This window comes from Dysidea avara, chromosome 6, assembly GCF_963678975.1.
Source record: "Dysidea avara chromosome 6, odDysAvar1.4, whole genome shotgun sequence".
NCBI lineage: Eukaryota > Metazoa > Porifera > Demospongiae > Dictyoceratida > Dysideidae > Dysidea > Dysidea avara.
Genome location: NC_089277.1, coordinates 7,759,403 through 7,774,614, shown reverse-complemented (window position 1 = coordinate 7,774,614; position 15,212 = coordinate 7,759,403). Strand labels below are relative to the sequence as shown.

General features: G+C 37.3%; 2 long non-coding RNA genes across 4 annotated transcripts in view; one reads left to right on the top strand and one right to left on the bottom strand.

Annotated features, from left to right (window-relative positions):
* LOC136258270 (uncharacterized) overlaps positions 1–8,171 on the top strand; it is a 46,025-nt gene extending 37,854 nt beyond the window's left edge. The window contains exons 14-16 of one of the 2 annotated variants that reach the window (XR_010702703.1): positions 6,560–6,716; positions 7,308–7,393; positions 7,445–8,171. This is a non-coding gene — a long non-coding RNA (uncharacterized lncRNA). Of the gene's footprint in view, positions 1–6,559; positions 6,717–7,307 lie in introns of both variants that reach the window. The other variant, XR_010702700.1, reaches the window with a different exon arrangement.
* LOC136258273 (uncharacterized) lies at positions 6,420–13,354 on the bottom strand. Of its 2 annotated transcripts, none has more exons than XR_010702717.1 (4): positions 13,314–13,354; positions 11,693–11,811; positions 6,996–8,034; positions 6,420–6,943 (listed from the first exon to the last, which is right to left on the bottom strand). It is a non-coding gene; the product is annotated as an uncharacterized lncRNA (long non-coding RNA). The 2 variants fall into 2 exon arrangements; XR_010702716.1 differs by having other exon boundaries at positions 6,422–6,943; positions 13,325–13,354.
* Positions 13,355–15,212: the final 1,858 nt, after the last annotated feature.

The window sequence follows — 15,212 nt, the reverse complement described above, 5'->3', positions numbered from 1 at the left end:
CCCCACAAAACACTCGACATTGGTTCATAATTACACAAAAGGCTAATGACCCAATGATGAGCTAGCCAACATACGGTGTTGTATTATTACAGCTTATGTAACTAGCTACATAACTACTTCATTACTGATTGCTACCAGTTATCACTTATCAATGGAAGTATTTTCATCGAGCATCATCGCACATGCCACAACTGTACTCCAACAAATTTGCCCACAATCCAGTAGAGCTATATTGTGAATATTTTAATACAAATACAATGTATCACAGTTACTTACATCAGCCACAGTCTGTGCTGCAGTCCTAGCACACTGGCACAGTATGACAAGCTCACTCACTTCAGCCACAAACTCACTTCAGCCACAAACGCCATGTATTGGCACGAAATCCCAGTTCTACACCTCTCCTGTTAGCAGTATTTGTAAGCTTGTGGCGGATCATCTGACTAACAAAGTAAAAAAAAATTAAACTGGCATGCCACTGCACCATACGAAGATCCAGTGTGTTAACTCAGGAAAATAAAGTTGGTCCATTTAACACTTTATCACCTCGTAGCCAGTAGGTATGTAACATCGATATCATCACATATCATTTGTCATTTCTGAGTTGTGACTCTTATGAAGTCACTTTGAGAGGGTCACTTGTCTTTTCAGTTCAAAAAATGCACTACCACGTGAGTAGTGTAGGAGAATTGTGTGTCTAATATTTTGTTTGGTGAAAGCATAGTATCTATATGGGGGAAACCCCTGGGGATTCGGGCATGCCCTATCTTTAATGTGCAAGAAATCATCGTATTATTATCACAATTCACAAACGAGTGTGCACTCGCGTATTGCCCCCCACCCAGCTACACCACTGCAAAGCAATGGTCATCTGTTGTCTGGGCACCTCATACTAAGAAGATTGAGAGAACGCAATGACAAGCAGCTAGATTTGTGACCAACAACTACTGTCACGCTAGTGTCACGCAAATGCTTATGGACCTTAATTGGCCTACACTTGCACAATGCAGAGATGAACTGAAAGCCATAACGATGTTTAAAATAATTGACCACCTTGTTGATATCCCAGCAAACCCATTTCTGATACCCATATCCACTGTATATAGTACCAGAGGTCATAATATGTGATTTATGCAACCAATGACACAAATTGATACTTGTATGTATTCCTTTTTCCCTTCGGCAATCAAAATTTGAAATGATCTATCCCAAAATGTGTAATGATATTGATCGGCAAGTTATTTAATTTGTACACTTGTATGTATGTTGTGACCTGTGCACTATACTCTATTAGAGGTCTGTACAGTAATACCAATAATAATACTAGACCACTTTAATTTCTTGTGGAACGGGGCAGTAGTACTAGTAGCTACGCATTTGCTTGGTAATCGGAAGGTTCTAGGTTTGATTCCAGGACTGGGATTTACTGCTACCATTGTTTCCTTGATCAAGAAAATTTATCCCTTGTTGTTGGGGCAGGCTTTCAAATGCAAAATAAATTTTATGGCATGCCTGGCACCATTCTTTCTTTTGATGCAGTATATGGTGGTTTGTTAATCGTAATTATTTTATAAAAAGTAAACGAAAAAGTATGGAAGGAAAAATTAGGAATTATAAAGGTAGGGAACAGCTAAAAAGTTGTGAAACAAGAAAATTAGTCTATACATACGTACCTGCAGCTATACTAATGGACATTTAATCCCTAATGCAGTCATGGTTGTACAGTGGATCCTCAGTTATCTGAACACCATTGTAGTCCTATAGTTAGCTAAAAGTGTTCAGATACAGTAAGCGAAATTGTTTGGATAACTGAAAGCCATTGATATAGAGTTTCATTTAATTACTCTAATAGAACAATCATTTTCTCTAATAGAGATTTTTTTTTTGACCCTTAAATTACCTACTACTTGTACACATCAAGTTCCCATCACTGTAACATACAGTACATGTAGTCATCAGTGTACTACATGTGTACAAGACTGACATGTTTCATCCCATAATGAGTTGTAATTGTTCTGAAACTTTTTATAATAGTAAGGAAATGATTTGGTACTGTAATTCAGAACACAAGGATACCATCACTACTAGATCATGAAATAAGTTGCTGTTTCATACAGAATTCCTAGTGAATCTCCATAGAATGTTCATAGATTATTATATGTAACATTTTGTGGACAAGATATTTTTCATGCAAATTTTTTGTGAAAAAAAATTGGTACAGAAAATTTACATGAAACATGAATCATGTACAATTCATTGTCAAATTATGTAGTAGTGTATATCAGTTGTGTAACTTGTGTAGTCATCCATCCACTAACACTTCACTTCCTCAGTGGCAGGGAATTTCTAGTTCCCAGAGTCAGTAGCTTCCGTTACATTTGTAGACAGGTGAGTATTGCTGGATTTTATCACTCAACATTTTTACCTTTTTGTCTTTTAGCCAACCAGCTCTGCAGATTATCTCAAGATCTATAGACATTTTGACTTTGTGTTTGTTCAGGATATACCCAAAGTGATAAAACTGAAGCTAGGAGATTTATTAATTTTGTTGACACCTTATTAGTATGATAATAAGGTATGCTATATGTATTTATCAGCTTGGTGCTTTTTGGTTGGTTATTTTGGTAGGTGGGGCGTGTCCTGCAGATCAGTGATTCAGTTGGATCATATAAACAAGCAGAATTGTTAGTGAATGTACACTGAGGTAAGCAGGGCTCACTTCCCTATAGTTAAGTTTTTTAAAACTCTCTTTCTGGAAAGTCACCCTTTTTAATGTGAGTATACAATATGATAGCATTTCTGTTGGAGTATTTTTAGTTTTAAAGCTTTACAACGTTTACAAAATTGCATTAAAATGTCAGTGGTTGGCCATTACAGTAAGTGTCATCTACCGTGAGTCAAGAAATTTTGTGGTAAGCATAAAATTTTTCATGGATGTGGATTGCCAAAAATAATTTTTTGTAGAACGATTTTTTTGTGGTTCAGCCATTAATACCTGGATCGTTCCACACAATTTGTTCGTGGGCTATAAAGTATTAAAATTCCATGGACAAGACTTCTGCAAAACTCATGATATTTTGTATCCCATGAGAATTTTCTGCTGTATTCCCTGGGGATTAGGACCTTACTGACTGAAGTGTTCTAGTATTTTTTTGAGACATCAAACGAACTTTTCACTTGTAAAACAGTTCATCATACAGTGCGATAGTACTGTATAGTAGCCACAAAATAACATCAAAAAAAACGAGCCTCAATTTTCCCTGACAATGATGAGGCAGTATTGGTTAGGTAAAACTAAGCCCAAACAAGCTTTCAGATCAACCAAAAATGTTTTCAACAAGTTACCACGGAACAAAAAAAAACTTTATTTAACCATATTTTCTAGTGACTGACTGAGTAACTGACTGGTGCCTTCAAACAAGCGTAACTTGATAACGGCTAAGGCTACAGGCTTGATTTTTTCACTGTTTGATGTCGTTTCGGCCTGAGAGGTGCCTTTTGGCATACCGCAGTACGTAAAATTCATTCTTCATGGACTTACCATAGTAGGGTCTGTAATGGCAAAATTTTGCCAAAATCGTGACACGGTGGATTAAAGCACCAAATTTGGTTCAGTGATTCCTTAGGATGTAGAAAGTGATTTCAGAAGGGGTGCCACCATGAACACCCCCTGCACCCGTAGAACAGCTAATTTTGATAACCTGTGAAATTAATACCCACTACATTTTCTATACTGAATAGTGCTTTTCTTAAACACATTCTCAAGGTTAATAGTTACTATTAGTGAGAGAGTAGTCCATAACATATCATAATAAAATATTATGACTCTGCATCAAAGATACACAGCCTAAACAAAACTATAAGTTTAGTGAAAATTAAAATCGCTAAAATTTAAGCAAAGCATTTGTGAAGGTTTTCACAATATCAGCTTGTTATTTATTTTCTATCAAAAACCATGTCCATGTTTGCACTACACTGACTATGTTACTGTGCTCAGAACACCTCTTTACTGGATATAGGGGTTGTAAACAAGCTCTACCATACATGTAGCCAGAATTACACTACATAGCTACATTGCACAATTCTATTTGCCATCAATCACAAAATGAGCATACATTGCTGTTGTGTTATTCAAATTATGAAGAGGTGACAAAATCAGATAAAAGTGAGAGACCATTGTCATGTTCGATTGTAACTTTAAACTAATGGTTTGAGTCCACACGGATTCTCTTGATTGTAATATCCCTCCAGAGTATAACCTGCAGCCAGTGACAATGATGATAACTTGTTCTCTAGCAGTTTTTGTATCCTGAGCAAAAAGTATTGCTATTATTAAATATTGGCACAGAACACTCTTCATTAAGTAGCAGGGTGTTCATGGTGGCACCCCTTCTGAAATCACTTTATACATCTTAAGGAACCACTGAACCAAATTTGGTGTTTTAATCCGCCGTGTCACAATTAAATCCATAAGGAACCGACTACCAGAGTCCTCCTTTGTATCCCATCCACTGTACAGTATATATTCTCCCAGAGGATACTGTCTTGTATTTGCAACAGATGTGTAGTACATGTGTAATTTTGGTATGAGAGCTTAGCGATTCTTTAGTTTTTGTAATTTGTATATACTGTACCATATACTGAACTCTTTCTACAGCATGCTTCTCGAACCTGAAGGCATGTCCTTTGCTACTGAAGGAAAATGTACTAATATGGATAAATTTTACACCTGAACTTGTATGAATATTGTAGCGCATATTTGTTCCACGTTCCACGTTCCACGTGGTCCCATTTTGATATTACTAGGATACTTCCATTCCTAGAAGTATAGAGATTCCACTGTAATGTGTACCTATGTGATGTGTTGTGTACTTGTTTTCTAGTATCCACATTAACTGGTTCCTGTGAAACAATCATCGAGTATAGTGAACACAGAGATGTGTGTGGTGATGTTATACAACATGTAAGGAATACTATAGTGTACTATTGTGTGGATTTGATCACAGTAGGATTTATGTACTGTGTTTCCAGTAGACTCTGTATAACACAGTTAATAAACTCTGGACACTTGTTGATATTCTTGAAAAAGGAACACCCACTAGCTTAAACATGGTGGCCATTACACTTGGCTTGTTTCAGCTGGTTCTACTTTTTGTTGATACAATTTCTAGTACCTTTGTAAGTGCCTACAGTAAATGATCAAAAGTTTATTAATTGTGTACTTGTTTTAGCTCATTAGATTTATTATTGGTACACGTACACTTTCTATTGAGCTTGTGTCAGATGTAGTAGTGGGAGCAAGAGCCAACCTGAGTTTAATAACCCGAGTTATCAGTCTGGTTAACCTGTGAATGTGGTGTTACATGTGGTCCCTTTTTACAGTGTTAACAAACATTAATTTAATCCCCTGAAGTGAGGACACCTCATGGATAATAGTACCTTTGATAATCAGTACACTTGTATTACCATGATCTCATTTGTAATAGTGTACTGATATTTAGACCCTTTGAAATCAGGACATAATGATAATTACAACACTTACCCATCAGGATTTAACACTACAGTATCAACTGTAACAATAGAGTATTTAACAGTTATGTGTAAATTAATTGTTGTTTACATAAATCTTGAAACTGTTTTGTCAGTGTATCATCCTACACAAAATTGTTTATTAGTTGTAACTTGATAATCCTGATAGTTACAGGTCCCAAATATTTGTGGATATCTTCAGTGTGTTTGGTGTACAAGTAGCTGCTTGTTGTGTTTCCCTCCAGTTTAGATAGTCTTACACCAGTGTACTTGTATTGGGGGTTTCCCCATAGCAGTGAAGGATGGGGTGGGTACCAGGTAGGTTTTGAAATGGACAAGGAAAGTGTTTGTTGTGAAGAGGACAAATAATGGACTCCATATACGTTGGTGATCTCTATGGGCTAAAGGAACAGAACTGGCTACAACCATGGGACCATGGGATAACTGTAGGATATTCCTGTAGTACTACAGTTGAACTATGGGATTATGGGATAGTTTAATAAACTGTAGGACAATGATTGGTAAATGTGAACATGTATGAGTGAAGTGAGAGGACACTGACCAACTGTACAAGACTACAGTATGTCATACAATGTCATTGATAAGTGTTATCCCACTAGGATCTGTGAGAAGGATAAACCCTGTTAATACAGTCAGTCACAATATTGACATCAATGCTCTATTAAATGTAGAAACTAAATTTGATTGTGTTATTGGTCAAAATAAAGTGTGACTGTTACTACCACTCAATTGACAAGCTGTAGAGATCAGCGCACAAACTAGTCCAAAACAGGTTCAGCAAGTTTTCTAGTGTGATAGTCACTAGATGTTTATCATTGCTACAAGCCTGTACATACAGATATAATGTATAGATCAATCAGTGACTAGTGTTATGAGGGGTAGGTGGGGTGATCACATGATCTCCATAGTTGTAGTGTTGTAAACTATTACTAATAATACACACCATTATACATGTATACATCAAGACTAGTCCATTAAATGTGTCATTAATGTGGTTTGATTTCGGTAGGTCAACTACTGACTGGTCTACTGAAAATGAGTCAACATTTTGAAGGTTAAGAGACTCAAGACTATACCAAATTATAAAGTATATCAGATTGGCTGACGGATGTGGCACAGTGGACACGAGCAAAAAAGGGGACAAATCACAAAGAAACCATATGTGAGTAAGTGAACTGTATAGAATAGTTCTGATTCCAATGTCAGCTCAGACTGGTATTTAGATTTGGTTGTTTGATAACTTTGTTGCGGCTACTGTTACGTATGTAAACAAAACCAACAGATAGTCATACATGGTTACCAAGTACGTACATAGTTCTATGGTTGATATGATGCAATTCGGCCAGTCGTCCCTGAGAATTTGGCCTGCACCAATGTGGTTGTTAATCAGTTCCTGCAGACAGTACAGTATGAAATGTTTTCTTCTTTTTCTTAATCCAACTGACCCATTTTTCTTGTAACAAGATCTGTGTTCTCAAATAGGTGTGGCCTAAGATAAATAAGACCAGAAACTTTGCTTGGTTGTCACCGTGATGAGTGATAGTTCCTGTAAATGACCTTTTGTTTGATTGAGGCTCTTATATGAAATGGGTTTATATTCTGGAACCTTGTTGATACCAGGAGCTCATCAAATCCTATGGACCAGAGAGCGTGTAACTCCATACACTACCAATACTATGGGCAAAATTCAAACATGGCATCCAGTGTTACTATGTACTGTATATAATAGTTGGTTACATCATTCTTACACACAACAGGGATACACTGAATGGGCTGCTATTCCATCATCTTGTGTGAAGGTACCCAGCAAAGTTGCTTCAATAGGAAGATCATCGAGTTGAAGGTAAGCTTGGAATAGCCAAGCAGAGTAATTTTGCATGATTAGCAACTGCAGAAAGACTGTCCTGTGCTACTATTCCTCCATCGTGCCATTGAACTTCATTTCCATAGCTTCGCTTCATCACAGCAGAAATATCCTAATTAATTTTAAAGTTACTTATAGTACATGGCAGCCATGTTTGAATTTCACTGTTTATTGAGTTACATGCTCCATTGTTTGTAGGATTTGATGTGCTCCTGTTAATACATAGGATAGTGATCAACTTTGGGACCAAGAAATATTTAAGTACTTAATAATTTTATTGAAGAGGTCATGAAGTTATAGTTGGGACCTACGTACAGTACTTAACAAATGAGATGGTAATTTAAAGAGATGGCCACTCAGTGACACATTCCTGTATAGAGATATTGTGTACATACAGTGTGTACGTAGCTGGCCCCAATCATACACATACTACACATTCACTGGAAATAGTTACTAATACCAATAACAACACACATGTGCAGTAAATAATTAGAATACACATCTGCATAAAATAATTAGAGTTACTCCTTTACTGTTCAGTGAAGTAGACAAGTAATCCATTCCTTGCTTGAGAGTTGTGGATCCAACAATCGCTGCGAAGGTGACGGACCTCACTAGATCTACAATATGGAAAGAAACTATTGTATATTATTTTGTAAGAATGACATCATACATGTGACATGAGCACTTTCAATATTGTTCATTTCTCTACTGTGTATTGTGTAACATTGGCAGGATGAAATATTTGAGAGTTGAATATTGGATTTTGTGGGGTTAAATATTTGTGGGGTCTAATATTGGTAGGACCAATACTTCAAGTGGGATACAGGGAGAAATACGTAGTGTAATGTGTACTGTAGCCTTTTGATCTAACAAGGATATGTCTAATGTGATAACACATCACATGGTCCCATGGCAACTAAAATACATGTTGAGTGGTGTCACTGTAGTTTATACTTCAATTTATTAAGCAGATCAAACAATATATGACTATCTCAGTGAAAACCATCTGGTTCGCACAACTTTTCTTTTTATTTTCTCAGCATTATCTGCATTGTTCAAGGAATGGTTCACCAAAGTTTCAGTCGTATAGTGAGTAGTTTTGGAATTACAGTGCTAGACAGTATACGTAGGAAGAGCAAGGAAATCAATTTGTATAGTGACTATACTAAAACTACAGGCGTTTACATTCGCAGCCATATATAACTTCCATTTGGATTAGTCTACAGAGTTGGGATTTGGCTTACCATGTTCACCATGGATTGGCAGAAATTTCTTTTTCCTCAAAACGCATGTTTGTGCAAACTAGACAGGTTTTCGCTGAGACGGTCACATACGTATACAAGTACATTAAATACCAGCCGTGGGAGAAAAGTGTGGTCTTTATAATGAGATGTCATCTTACTGTATAAGGAAGCCATGAAGTAGACGTTAGCTACGTTTGGTACCAGCATTGAAACCAAGTCACAACTATTGACTGACTACCTGCTGACTGACATACCAATCCAAGTCAGACCTGAATGTGACCCTAATTAATACCAAAGTGCACACTAAGAGCTACATTTTGGGAATTCAACAAGTTTTAGAATCACACATTCACGATAAGTGGGTGTGGCTCACACAAGCTGGCCTGTGTAATACTAGACTATGACTCATTACTGGGCGTGGCTCTACAAGCCTGCAGGCAACAGACATGGACCACATATACCTACAGTCTGCCAATACACACACTGATCAATGGGCGTGGCTCCACATATGCCTACAGACAGCAATAGATTATCCAAATAAGTGCAGGGCTAGACTATGACACTTCCATGTCATCAAACTACAGTAGTAATCACCCGGGTGACCTGACCTGGTTTCAATGCTGTTGGAATCTGGTCACTATAGTGAGGTGGTGTTATTAAAGAGGCTATGAAGTACACCTTAGCTATGTTGGGGACCTACTGTACTTAACGGGAACATACACTTTAATGTTCTACTACTATATGTATACTGTAATACAAGAAGCATTCTGTCCACCAAAATCCATTAGTACACTACATTTTCAATAGGGAGGTCATCAATAACCTACTCTATGTACTATATACATTTTGTACAAACTTCCCCACATCTAACCAATTAGTATATTACTAGTGTAACAAACCCATACAACTGGTTTGTCCTATAACAGGTTAACAACTGGATCACCACTAACTATAACCAGTTGTGGTCAATAGGGACATTCCCTGGGGAATTAGCTTTAAAGATAGATCAGTAGCAGCATGGTCACCAAATAAGGAAATTTACAATGTTCATATAACAGAGTTCCTTGATATAGCTTATAGAACTATGCATGGGTGAGATCAAAGGAAAAAGTGCTCTAAATTTCATAAAGTACCCTTTAGGGCAAACAGCACTTTATTAATTGTCCAAACAGTGCTTTATGTATATGTTAAAGCATAGCCTTACTCGTGCTATATGAAAATAAAGTACGAGGCGCGTGGCCGAGTGCTTTATTAGCATCGAGGCCAAGCGCTGAGTACTTTATTTTTCATATAGCACGAGTAAGGCTATGCTTTAAATGATTTATGGAACTTTCTACTCGTGTAGCTTTACCATACACTAGGACTCGTAATTAACACGCATTGCACGAACTATTAGCAGCCTGAACACACACAAACCAGTTTAACAAAGTAACTCACGCGTAGTTCACCATAATTTGGCATGGTAGACGTTCATTGCATCTTTTGGCAGGTTTTGCTCGCAACCCACAATCGATTCTATTGTGAGTCACATGGTGAAGTATTTCTGTGATATCTCCAGGACTTGTCCGTTTACATTAACAAATGTAACAGCAACGTTACCTTCTCCCACCCATCATCAAAGCATTTAGGTTTGTCTATAAAAGCAATCCAGTGGTAGAACTCGTATTGGCTGGGGTGATTGATCACTCAGCGCGGCGAGGCTATCAGCCTTCACCGTCTTGGGTGATTAGTCATACTGGCGCGAGCCCCGTAGGCTATTAGCCTACACTAAGGCACGTGGGCAACTGTGCTTTATGGCCCACAAAGAGTGCTTTGTTGCACCACAAAGAGTGCTTTATTGAACGAATAAAGCAATGTTTGCAGTGCAATAAAGCACTCTTTGTGGACGATGAAGCAGTTGGCCGGCTCAGAGTGTACTTTATGAAATTTAAAGTACACTTTTTCTTTTGATCTCGCCCACGTAAAGTTCTATAATGTAGGATTAAAGCACTCTGTGTGGGCAATAAAGTACAGTTGGCCACGTGCTCTAGTGCAGGCTAATAGCTCGTGGCGGTCACTCCAGTATGACTAATCACCCGAGCCAGTGAAGGCTGATAGCCTGCACCATGCTGAGTGGTCACCCCAGCCAACACGAGTGCTACCACTGGATTGCTTTTATATACACACCTAAATGCTTTGATGATGGGTGGGAAAAGGTAACGTTGCTATTACATTTGTTAATGTAAACGGACAAGTCCTGGAGATATCACAGAAATACTTCACCATGTGTCACAATAAAATCGATTGTGAGTTGTGACCAAAACCTGCCAAAATATGCGATGAACGTCTACCATGCCAAACTATGGTGAACTACGCATGAGTTAGTTTGTTAAACCAGTTTGTGTGCATTCAGGCTGCTAATAATTCATGCAACATGTGTTTTGCAACATCGGCTTCGCCTCTTGCTTTATTAGCATCTCAGCCGTGTGCTTTGTGCTTTATTTTCCATATATGTAGCACTTGTGGCAATACTTCAACAAACACATAAATTTCATGTTGCTATGGTGATGTATCCAAATGTTGTTACTGTATAGCGTAAATAATTTCAAGGGGAAAATTTTCACTGATTTTGAGGTTTTGGCGAATATTTTGTCCTTGAAACATTTTAAGACCTCCATAATATAGTCTATTATATTTTGATAAACCCATGAAAATTAATTCTTGTATGGCTACATATCGCTCAACCTCAAAAATACTGCCCCTCGAAGTATATGCATGGTACCTAAAGAACTTAAAGAAGTGTCTATATGGACTACATTTAAGAGGTAGTACGTACGTATACCTACTGTAATTGGGACTGACTTGAATTATGTAAGGACACTGTAATAAGATGGATCTTATTAAAGAGGCGGCCACTAGATGAGGTTTCACTTACCTTATTATTAATTTGACACAATTAAGAATTAAAAATAACAAACTGGTACAAAATATTATTATCCATACACAATCCACCTTGCTATACCAAGTAAGTACATAATTACCTGATACGTACCTATAAAGTAATCATCCACCTTTATCCTGACTAGTAAGGTACTGTAGTTTACCTAGTAACCATCTTAGGGGGTCCATGTATGGGACATTATCTTCTCATCTTGTATTGTGTTGATGTCACTGTAGTTGTAGAAAGAAATTTCATTAAGTTTCATCACATACAAAACAGTGTAGACATGCATGTAAATGTGACATCTACCCAGTGAAATACTTGACCACTTGTACACCACTCAAGTGCTATTACATCAGACGTCAACATGGACAGTTGTTCCACTTCCCCAGTTCACACTAGGTCCCATTAATACACATATACATACACCATACACAATACATTACTACCACTACATTAACTATATATCAACCTGTGTAAGTGTGTATACACTGACACAGTGAGCTTGTCCCAAATTTAGCCAATATTCTGATAGTTGATAAGAATAAAATACAAATGTAACTGATCTGATATACACACAGTACAACACGTATTCCTTTAATAAATTTTGTTCTAAATTTACCAATGTGGTAGTGACGTTGATCTGTATCTGCTGCTATTGATCTGATGATGATACACAATACAACTGATATAGAGTAGTTGTGATGTTATTCATGGAACAATAGTTCACATACGTACATACACACAAACATGTTCTACACACAATAATTTTACATTGAAACTGGAGTACAAGTTACACACAGTCACTACTCGTCGTCACTACTCCAATAATTTATGGAGAGACGTGTACCATTGTATCTCCATCACAGTTGCAATTGCAGTTTTATACAACTGCAATTGCAACTGTGATGGGGGATACAATGGTACATGATACCCCAGCCTTACTGGAAACAAACTGGTGTAAGTTTTAGCAAGAGTTCGTTATAAAATATACCTGTAGAAAGGACCACACCATTTTTATTATGAACTCTTGGTGTAGTGTGCAACATTTAGCAGTTACAAGTGTGGATTAGAAAAAATAATAAACAATTTAGGACTCGTGTCACAAAAATGCATGATTGTGTTTTATCGACGAGAGTAAGATGGAGTAGATGTTGGTTACCTTTTTGTCTACTTTGTTCAGTAACCCAGTGTATCAGAGATAGGAGAGAGATCTTCACTACATATGTGACCGGGCCTGCGAAAACAGGGCATGTGGGCACAAACTACACCCCATCACTCTACGGGTCATATCTTAGTACTGAAAATGTATATTTCCATTCTGTAGCTTGCATCATGATGCCAATTAAATGCCTACTACAAGCCGAAAATTGCAATTCCATAGCATAATGGTACAAAAAGTTATGAGTGATGAAAGTGTGAAAAGGTAGGCAAAAATCATGTGCCCACATGCCCTATTATCGCAGGCCCGGTCACATATTGAAAGTGTGCTCCGTTGGACTTAGTCCATTATTAACGTTATTATTTAATTTTATAATATATAGACTAAATCCAAAAAATAAATTAATTGTGTTGTGTGTGTGTGGTTAAATTCGTTCGACTATAAACATCTCTAATTTGAGAAAAAAAAGTTTTATCAATGATTTGACATGTCAGACACTACACTATATGCCTCTCTATATGCACACCGCGATCAAACTACTACAAAGGACGGTACAGAAACATCACTTACAAGGTACATACTTTTTCGTCATTGTTGGAGAATGTGATTTACTTCTCCAGCTTGTTTCGGTACTTTTGTCGATGTGCTATGGTCCTTACTCTAGTTGAAAATTCCAAATTTTTTGTATGTACTAGTTAGTTAATTTTTTGTTGTAATATATTATTATGACTGGTGAGCCCACGCATACCACAAAAGAAATGGCGCCACAAACCCCAGCTTTATCAATTATCGTCTGAAAATGAAGTATCCATTATGCTTCATTGTCAGCTGTGTTAGACCCGTTTGTTACACAGCATTACAAATCAAGAAAAGCACCCCTACAATCCACGCATACTGCATCAAAAGAAAGAAATGCGCATGCCCAATTTACATCAATTATCATCTGAAAAGTTAAATATCCATTGTGCTTCATTGTCAGCTATGTTTAACCTGTTACACAGTAGTACGAATCAAGAACTGTTCGATAAGTACCTCTGCAATCAAAGTAGCCACTATGAAAAATACAGAGAATTTCCATTATGAAGGGAAGTCATCACTTGTTGTCGCTAAATCAACACTTTTTGCTGTCAGCAAAGATGAATGGGACACAAAGGAGGGCACCGGTAATTCCATGAAGAATGCATTGTACATACTGTGGTATGCCAAAAGGCACCTCTTGAGCCAAAGCAATGTTGAACAGTGAAAAAATCAAGCCCATACGAAGGCATCAGTCAGGTACTTACTCAGTCAGTCAGTAGAAAATATATATATATTTTTAAATTTTGTAGCAACTTGTTGAAAGCATTTCGGATTGATCTCAAGGCTTGTTTGGGCTTAGTTTTGCCTAACCAATACTTCCTCATCGTTGTCTGGGAAAAGTAAGGCTGGTTTTGGGGTGATTTTTCATGTGGCACGCCTACTTCTTTGTGGTCCCTCCTATACAGTATGATGCATTGTAGTGGTGTGTGTATGTGTGTGTGTGTGTGTACAGGCACCCAGATTTCTGTAGGTACAGTAAGTTCCTGGTCTTGTCATATGTATAATACGTGTATGAAAGAAAGTAGAAGGAACTGTTCTTTTTCTTTAGGCATTACCAGCAACCAGTAAGGAAAATATGACAGTGACAGGAAATTCCCTGGCTCTTTGGTATCAGTGAGTGTGTAGGTGGACAACACTAATGATGACGACCCAGGAAGTTCTGATTCTTTGAGTATCTTGATTGAGTGTGATCCAATAGCTGCTTCAGCTGTGATGAACTCTTCTTCAATAACTCAGTCACAATCTAGTCCACAAGAGTTTGAATAACATTAGACAGTGACAACAGCACTGGGGGTGATAGTGACATACATTAGACGGCAATGTCATGAATTACTAGTGTATCTTAAATGATTTTATAATGTAGTTTATGTTATTAAGATCATAACAAAATTTTGCATAAATCACTTGAAAAATAGTTTACACAAACAAAACTATATCACCAGTCAGGAACATGTTCACTGCAAGGTACAACTAATCAGATCAGAGTGACTGTTCTATTAGAGTAATCTCATTTCCTGACTACTTTATTAGAGTATTTTGATATCCTTTCTGTGTAAGTACTGTATTGTTCATGTATCAGTATGGTGACACCACTTACATCACAACTAGAATGGCTTTAATGCTTGGCTACAAAAATATTATGTGACCGGATTTGCAAAAAGTAGTTTTCCACACACATCCAATTCTATGAACTTGGAATACCATAACTTAAGTGTTAACATATAAACCTGAATTTTTCTTCATTTATCAAGTGGTACTCACCACTCAGGGTTCTGCCCTACACTGGTTCAAAGTGACCAGTACCTCTAAAAACCAACCATTACCCTCTTAAATCCACCAGTTCAATTCTTACATATATCACTGATACACATGCAGTATATATTAAAACAC